The sequence below is a fragment of the Penaeus japonicus genome, unplaced genomic scaffold, assembly GCF_977035675.1.
Source record: "Penaeus japonicus unplaced genomic scaffold, GWHDUDI00000001_assembly GWHDUDI00000027, whole genome shotgun sequence".
NCBI lineage: Eukaryota > Metazoa > Arthropoda > Malacostraca > Decapoda > Penaeidae > Penaeus > Penaeus japonicus.
Window position 1 is genome coordinate 39,691 of NW_028234429.1, and position 10,926 is coordinate 50,616.

The following is a 10,926-nucleotide window of genomic DNA, read 5'->3' on the forward strand; positions in this document are numbered from 1 at the left end:
TCGCCGCTCTCCCCGCCGCGACCGCGACCGTGGAAGCAGGGCAGCATCGGCCTACCTCGCCCCAGCAAGGGTCGGCTCACTTCAGGACGTCCACCAATCCTTGCGCTGCCACAGACACTGTTACTTATTCTCTTGGCGGCGTCACCCCCAACAAAAGGGTCAAGAGGTGTCAGACTTTTGCTGAAAACCTTTTTGTCATAGCCCTCACAAAGAGAGAGAGAGAGAGAGACAGAAAGAAGAAGTAAGAAACAGAGAGAAAGAGAGACAGAGAGTAATAAGAGAGAGAGGACAAGGTTTTTCAGTTCTGAAAAGAGACGATGAGAATTTCATTTCCATTTTTTGCGTTATTCGTTTCATTTTAGGATGTCAGGATTTCATGAGATCCAATTAATGATGAGGGCAAGAAAGAACTTCGCATCCGCTTTATTGCGGTGATCTCTCGCTCGTTGCAGTTGTGGAAATAACAAACATACGTATATATATATATATATATATATATATATATATATACATATATATATATATATATATATATATATATAAACACACACATATGTATAAATATACACGCACACACACACACACACATATATATATGTACATATATATACATACCTATATATATATATATATATATATATATATATATATATATATATATATATATATATATGTGTGTGTGTGTGTGTGTGTGTGTGTGTGTGTTTGTGTATGTGTTTGTATGTATGTATACACACAAATATATATCATATAGATATATATAGATGACGATGATGATAATTATGATATAATGATATTCATGATGAAGATGAAATCAATTTGCCACGAAAAATGACCAACTGATCCGTAGTTACTATTACGACGTTGCATATGAACTTATTCTTTACTGAAATGGGACTCATATCTATGGATATTTTTTAAGATAAAGTATCTCATGAAACCACATGAAAGAAATAAAACAGGGAAAGAAGAATAAGTATTGAAAGTATTGAAGAGAAGGACCGCAAGCAAATCCTCCGGGGACCGCAATCCCCTCCGCCTTCCTCGGGAGTTAAGTCCGAGGGCGGCCCCCGGCGGGCCTCGGGGTTCGCGGCTCCTTCGGCAATTGCAGTGCAAAGCCACGTGGAGCAAACACGTGAAGCAACTGAGGTTTTGGTAAATGGGCAACCGCAGTCCAAGATTTACTGATGTGTGTGTTTATATGCATATACATACATATATATGTATATATATATATATATATATATATATATATATATATATATTATATATATATATATATATATGTATGTATATATATATATATATATATACATATATATACATATATATGTGTATATATATATAAATATATATATATATACATATACATATATATATGAAATATTTGATATTATTATCATTATTATAACTGCTGTTAATACTGATAATACTATCACTGTCACCATTATCATTATCATTGTTGCATTTATCATCATTGCTGTTTTTGCTATTGGGATTATTTGCATACCTATTTCGCCGTAAGAGTCCTTTACTTCTTTTTGCCTTTTGTTTTGTCCTCTTTCCTTAAACAGTTCGTTCCGTGTGTGCTTACTCTATCGTGAGTGAATAGCATCCAGTCAGCACTGAGTCTACTCTTTCGATAAAAAAAGTAGACGAAGAGAAAGGCTCGATAAAGAGGCAATGGATAAACCTCAAGGTGAAAATAGGATAAACGTTGCATTGTTAATGATGATAACAGAAATAATAATGATAGTGATGACAGAAATAGTAATGGTGATAATAATGATAGTGATGACAGAAATAGTAATGGTGACAATAATGATAGTGATGACAAATAATAAGTGATAATAATGACAGTGATGACAGAAATAGTAATAGTGATAATAATTATAGTGATGACAGAAATAGTAATTGTGATAATAATGATAGTGATGACAGAAATAGTAATGGTGATAATAATGATAGTGATAACAGAAATAGAAAGGTGATAATAATCATAGCGATGACAGAAAAAGTGATAATAATAATAATAATTATACAAACAATAATCATAATGATAAAATGTATATGTATAAATAAGAGTAATTACCAACTTCTTAAATTGTAGGTTTGAATAAAAGGAAAAGGGAAACCTTCGATTGACCTTATGTACTTTATTCATCGTTATTAATATCGGCTTTGTTGAAATTTATATGACGGCACCTGTGCATGCCTTCCCCGGACAGGAACAAATACCGGCTGATCTCCCAGAGCGAGGCTGACGTCCAACCCCTTGAGCACAGGCACAGGAAGCGGGATCGGCAGAATCAAACCCAAACTTCCAGACACAAACAAGGCCATGAACAGGAAAACGGCAGTGAACTTCATCGTGTTCTTTTGGATGCAAAGAGAAATGAGGTTGAGACAATCTGCTGCAGGGCTTTATACGTGGGATGTGATCTCAGAAACTGGGATCCAAGGAACCCAATCGCCAAGGGAAGAGCCTGGGGGAATGTAGGACCAACCTCAATTAATTCAGAATACTTGCCACTGTGGTAACGAGGTGGCGACTTTGAATTCATTTAGGCATAGGAAAGATAGGGATGCATAACCTTACGAAAAGAAATGCATTCGCGTACAGCAGAAAAAAATCGCTTTGCTCATTTGTGAATCTGAGCTACGAGTCTAGTTCTGATTTACTTTTGTAAGTAAACAGTGAAACAGATTTTCATGAGGATAAAAAGGATAATGAAGATAAAAAGGATATTAATAACTTTTAATCATTGAGTCAAATCTGGCGAAATATCGAAGCATTTATGTATCTATCTATATAGAAATGTACATCACTCTCTATTGATATATAAATAAAAACATGATTGTAGAAATATCCAGTAATTATATATACATATACATACATATATATATATATATATATATATATATATATATATATAACTTCAATTAATTCAGAATACTTGCCACTGTGGTAACGAGGTGGTGACTTTGAATTCGTTTTGACAAAGGGAAGATAGGGATGCAAAACCTCTTATGAAAGCAATAAGTTGAAAATTCATCATTTTGGTTAATTGTAAGAGTTATAGATGTTATAGTTTACTTTTGTTGATATTGCTATACTATTTCTGTTTGCAATATCATTACCGTTGTTGTTACTATTAGAATAATTATTAATATCAAGGTTGAATATATTTTATTGCATTTCTATTGAAATTCTCTCTCTCTGTGCATGTATGTATTTACAGATACTTAGACAGACAGAGAGATAGATAGATTGTAAGATAGATGATCTCGATTAGTCATTGAAATACAATATCGCCATACAAATATATACATGTTTACCTTATCTTACCTAGAAAGTCATTCGGGATTATAAACTATATGCAAAATTTTGTCTTTTGTTCTGTGTCATACTTATTTCAGTGCGTTTCTAACTTTCAGGTACGTTGTCAAAACTCAAGAGTCCCAAGTCATATACATTTTTCAGGTATTATTGAAATAAATCTTATTTTTTATCATTATATTCGTCTAGTAGTTTTAACCTACTCCACCATAGAAATTGCTGATATTCTTATGAAACACAATGGGTTAACGTGATATGATACATTGATCTACATATATATACGTGGTGTGTGTGTACCATATATCTGCGATCCATGTGAAAGCAAAGGTTATATAAAGAAAAGGTTATTTAGTATTCGTTTATTTGTTACTATAGGTTTTTGTTGAGAAACTTATAGGATGGTACGTGTAGCTAGCCCCCCACGAACAGGAATCACCCACCGGCTGATCTCCCAGAGCGAGGCTGTGCGACCAACCGGGAGCCCAGGCTCCGTAAGCGTGATCGGCCAAATTCAAACGCCAAACTCCCGAGACCAATCAAGAGCCCATGAACTGGAAAACGGCATGAACTGCGATCGCGTGTTTCTTCTGGATGCAAAGAGAATATGATGCTGAGACAATCCCATGCAGGGCTTTATACGTGGATGTGATCTCAAAACTGGATCCGAGACCCAACCGCTAGGGAAGTCCGGGGGAAATGTAGGACCCCTAATTACTTCAGAATACTGCCACTGTGGTCAACGAGGGTGGTACTTTGAATTTCGTTTAGACAAAGAAGATAGGGATATGCTATGAACCTATCGAAAAGAAACGCAATCAACGTTGCATGTCGCGTCTAGCAAAAACAATCGCTTTGCTCATTTGTGAATCTGAGCTCCGAGTCTAGTTATGATTTACATTTTTAAGTAAAACAGTGCAACCGATTTCAAGAGGAAAGCAAAGGTATAATGAAGATAAAAAGGATATATAATAACTTTTATCATGATCAAATTCGGCTAAATATGCGAAGCATTTATGTATCCTAACAAATATCACTTTACATCATCTCCTCTATTGCATATAAAAATAAAAACAGGATATGTAGAAATATCCGTATTAAATATACATATACATAACATATATGATAAATATATAGTATAAATTATGAGTATTAAAAAGAAACTTCAATTAGATTCAGAATACTTGCCACTGTGGTAACGATGTGTGACTTTGAATTCTTAGAGAGAGGAAAGATAAGATGCACAACTTTAGTATTACGTATCTCATCTCCGTAACGAAAGCTGTTATAACTAATATAACGCACATTTAAATTCTAATCAGGTGGGATAAGTTTCACTACTGATTAGTTACGAAAAAATGTAAGGCAATGAATCCAAAGAGGTCGCATTTCTACCCTACCGCGCCTACCTTCCTGGGACGTTCCCTCTCAATATACTGTAATAAAGCAATAGATAATTGAAATAGCGGATATTATTAACAAATGGGTTACACACGTAACTTTCTTGCTTTCGAAATCTTGTCTCTAGTAGGCAACAGCTAATGTCTGTTTATTGGAGTAAGTACAGGAATGTCCCCCAGATCGGCAGAAGCAAACCCACACATCAGACCACAAACAAGGTCCATGAACAGGGAAAACCGGCAAGTGAAACTTCATCGTGTTCTTTAGGATAGCAAAGAGAAATGATGTAGAGAACAATCTCTCCTGAAGTTCGTTTAATACTAGAGGAAGACATGGCGGTGGAAATGTAAGACCACCCTTCAAATTAATTCAGGAATTCTTGCCATCTGTGGTAACGGAAGTGGTGACTGTTGAATTCGTTTAGACAAAGGGGAAGATAGGGATAGCATAACCTAGTGTAATTACGTAATCATATCCTGTAACGATGGCTGGTTCGTACTATATAATGGAAAAAAATAAATTTCTAATCATTGTGGTATCACAGGTTTCACTACTGATCTGTTACAAAAATGAATAAAATTGAGTCAAATCTGAGAGAGAAATATCCGAAGTATTTATGTATCTACCTATTCGTTATATAGACAAAGCTTGATCTCACTCTCAATTGATATGTAAATAAAGGCAGGATTGTAGAAATATCCAATGATATTAGCTAAAATAAGCAATAATAAACATAACATCAATATCAAATTATACGAATACCCAAAAGGACAGTAATTATGAGGATATCAACATCAAAACTGAAATAATACATAACCTTTTTCCTCTAATGGGTTCAGAAGTGGAACGAAGGTTAACCTCTCGTCTGCCACTCGAGAGAGCGGGATCGATGCCCCGCCGTTGATCCTGTAAGCGTTTATAATATCGTTTTGGTGTTAATAGCATGCTAATGATAATTTTCCTTTCATTTATAATTCCTCACAACTAATATAGATGATTGATTCAAATTTGGCGAGATTTCTTAGCATTTGTGTATCTACCTGTCTGTATAGAACGTACCTGACCGTCCATCGAAATATAGGTGAAAACATAATTATGATGGCTATGATAGAGTATTAACGATAATCTTAATAACGGTCTTGCTAATTACAGCAGCAGCAACTGATGTAAATGATTGATTCAAATTTGGCGAGATTTCTTAGCATTTGTGTATCTACCATTCTTTAAAGAATGTATCTCACAGTCCATCGATATTATTATCTATATATAAAGTAAAATGATATATTATAAATAAATAAAATATATATATAGTATATATATATGTATATATATATCATTTAGTTTTTATGTATATATATATATTATATACTATATATATAATATAGTATATATATATATTATATATATATCGATGTATTATATATACATATATATCGAGATGTAATATATATACATCATATTATTGTTTCAGTAATATATATCATATATTATATGTATATATATACATTATATATGTATAATATATATACATATGATGTTGTATCTATATATAAATACATACTATATTATATTATTATAAAATATATATATATATATATATATATATACACTTTATTGGCGTTATCATTACTACCAATGTTTTTTTCTTTTTTCCTTTCTTTCTTGATTGAGGGCCATAGATGTCCACCGAACCACGGATGTTAAATTCAAATTGTATATAATAGATGCTTAGATAATTGAAATACGTGTATTATTAATAAATGGGTTACACACGTATACATTTAAGTCCCCTATATTATTTTTTATATTCACCCCACCATATATTAATATATTTTATATTTTGTTTTTTATTTTTTTTTTTTTTTTCCCCCCCTCCTTGCCTTGAAATCGTGTCACTGTAGACACCAGCTGTTTACAGCTGGTTTCAAGTTTTATAGTGGCAAAAAAGGAACTAGCATAACCTTCTGTACTTTATTAATATCGGTGTTGTTGAAATTTATATGATGGTGCCTGTGTATGCTTACGACGAACCGGAACAAACACCGGCTGATCTCCCAGAGCGAGGCTGACGTCCAACCCCTTGAGCACAGGCACAGGAAGCGGGATCGGCAGAATCAAACCCAAACTTCCAGACACAAACAAGGCCACGAACAGGAAAACGACAGTCAACTTCATCGTGTTCGTCTGGATGCTAAGCGAACGAATGTTAAGACCCTCCCCTGCATGGCTTATTATACGTGGGATGTGATTTCAGAATACTGGGATCCGAGGAACCCAACCGTACTAGGGAAGGAGCCTGGGGGAGGAATGTAAGTGACCAACCTCAATTAATTCAGAATACTTGCCACTGTGGTAACGAGGTGGTGACTTTGAATTCATTTTAAGAGAGATGAAAGATAGGATACATAACATAGTAATTACGTAATCATCTCTGTAACGAAGACTGTTGTACTATATAACGCTCAATTTAAATTTCTAATCATGTGGTATCAGGTTCAGTACTGATTTGTTACGATAAAATGTAAGGCAATGAATCCTTTATTCCTTTATCCTGTGGCCTATTTGACAAACTAGTCAGTTTTTATATGTAATAAAAGAAAGTGAGAAGGAATGAAAAAAAAATCTGACCTATCAGTAGTGTATTATTGTTGTAGTTTGCTGTTATTCTCATTACCACGTTCTTCGCTCAATCTCTCTAAACTGAACTGCATTATTATCATTTTTTATTTTATTGGTATTATCATTACTTTACATTGTTTTGTTTCGATTAATACATACATACATATATATATATATATATATATATATATATATCTTTTTGTCCTTTCTTTCGATCTCTTTTCTTGAAAGAGTCCACCGAAACATGTTATATCCAAATTGTATATGATAGATGTGTATTATTATCAACAAATGGGTTACACAGGTAACTTTCTAACCTTGAAATTGTGTCTCTTTAAACACCAGCTAAAGTCTGTTTATTGGAGTACTCTAATATTTATGATATTATATTAATATCTGCATTCATTTCAGGTTTTATAGGAGCAAAAAAGAACTAGCGTACAAGACACAAACAAGGCTATATATATACATATATATATACATATATATATGCATATATATATATACATATATATATACATATATATATACATATATATATATATACATATATATATACATATATATATATATACATATATATATACATATATATATATATACATATATATATACATATTATATTTAACATATATATCTTACATAAAATAATATATACATATAATAAACATATTATCATACCTATTTATTAACATATCTATATTCATCTATATATAATATATATATACAATCTATGTATATATATTATACATAAATATATTAATTTATTATACATCTAATTAATATTATATATATAAACATATATATATATACCAATATATTAATATATATATACAAAATCTATACATAAGATATTTATAATATATATATATTATATATTATATATATATATATATAAATTATATATATATGACCATATATATATACATTCTCTATACATAATATATATATATTATATATCTAACCTAATATAATATATATCTATAATAAATATACATATATATACATATATATATACATATATATATAAAATATTTATAACATCTATTTATACATATATATATACATATATTATACAAATATATATATATATATTATATATATATATATATATATATATATATATAATACATATAATACATATATATACATATATATATCATATATATATACATATATATACATCTATATTACATATATATATTACATATATAACCATATATTACATTATATTACATATATATATACATATATATACAATATATATACATATATATACATTATATATATACATATATTAAAAATATATCTCATTATATATACATATATATATACATATAAATATACCTCTATCTTACATATATATATGTACACATATATACATATATATATATATATATATAATATATAAATTACATATATATAACTATATATATACATATATATATACATATATATATACATATAATACATATATGTATGTTCACATATTAATACATATATTATACATAATATATATACAAATATATACATATATATATAAATATATATATACATATATATACATATATATATTGTACACATTATATAATTATATATACATATATATATTACATAGATATCTTACATATGTATATATATTTATACATATGTATATATATTTATACATATGTATATATATTTATACATACGTATATATATTTATACATATGTATATATATTTATACATACGTATATATATTTATACATACGTATATATATTTATACATATGTATATATATTTATACATACGTATATATATTTATACATACGTATATATATTTATACATAGGTATATATATTTATACATATTGTATAAAAATAATACCTATTTATATAATATTTTTTAACATATGTATATATATTTATACATTGTTTATATATTATACCTGATGTATATATTATTTTTACATATGTATTATATAATTTATACATTGTATATTATTTATTACATATGTATATATATATATTTACATATGTTATATATTTATACATAAGTATAGATATTTAGAATATGTATATATATTTATACATATGTATATATATTTATTACATATGTATATTATATTTATACATTATGTATATATACTGTATTACATATGTATATCTATTTCTACATAATGTATATATATTTATACATATGTATATATCTTTACCTATATGTTATATATATTTATACTATGTATATATATTTTTACATATGTATATATATTTATAACATACTTTAATCTATTTATAACATATGTATATATATTATACATATGTATATTATATTTCTAAATGTATTATATATTTATACATATGTAATAATTTTATTACATATGTATATTATTTATACATATGTATCTATATTTATACATATGAATAAAATTATACATATGTATATATTATTTTACATATGTATATTTATTATACATTGTATATAATATTATACATTTGTATAGATATATTATTAATATGACATCTATTTAAACATATGTAAATATATTTATACATTATGATAAATATTTTATACATTGTTATATATTTATCCATATGTATCAATATCTATATAACATCTTTAATAAAAATTATACTATTATAAAATAATTAAACATAATAATATATATTTATACCATATGTATCTATATTTATACATATGTATCTATATTTATCATATTTATAAATCTTTATTACATATGTATATATATTTATAATATGTATAAATTTTAACATATGTCAATATATTTATACATATGTATATATAACATTTTTTATTTAAATACATATGTTATATTAGAAATTTGTAGATAACAGATATTAGCAGCAGAGATATAGATACATTAAGAAAATGGTGACGTATTCCTTTAACTTGAAATAAACCGCCATAAAATTGACTTTCCTTATTTTGTGAAAGTCATTCGGTGATTAAAAAAAAATTTTTTTTGCTTTTTGTTCAGTGGTGCATTTCTTTTTTTCACTACATTTCTAACTTTCAGTTACGAGTCAAAACTCAAAGGGGGTAAAAGCAATACTTTTCCAATTTTTGAATAACTAATTTTACCTTAACTTTGGTCTAAAAGTTTAACCCCACTCCACCATTTTAATTGCGATATTCTTTGACAGCGAAAAGGGTTTAATGGCAAAAACATTTTATTGCAGAAAGATAATATAATAATTTATTTCAAAACAACTTTGCTATTACTATCATATCAAATTATCTCCTAATTGCACTTCCAAAAGGTATTATAATTCGATGGCCCAAAACAATCCGGGCGCCCGGCCACCACTTCACCAATTTATTTTATTTTTCTTTAAAAAGGTGGAGATGTCTTTTTTGTATTACTGCTGACTTGAGTGGAAATGATGGGTGGAAAAAGAGAGAAAAGGAAAAATGAGTAAAACATTGAACACGAAAAAGTGCTAAAAAAACCTAGTATTTCACCAAAGGGTTTTTGCGAGCCTCTTCACGGCGAAGCGGGGTCACGAAATTGGGAAATACTGCAGGGCTTCTATATTTTAAACCTCCGTTTTTTATGAATCATTCATTT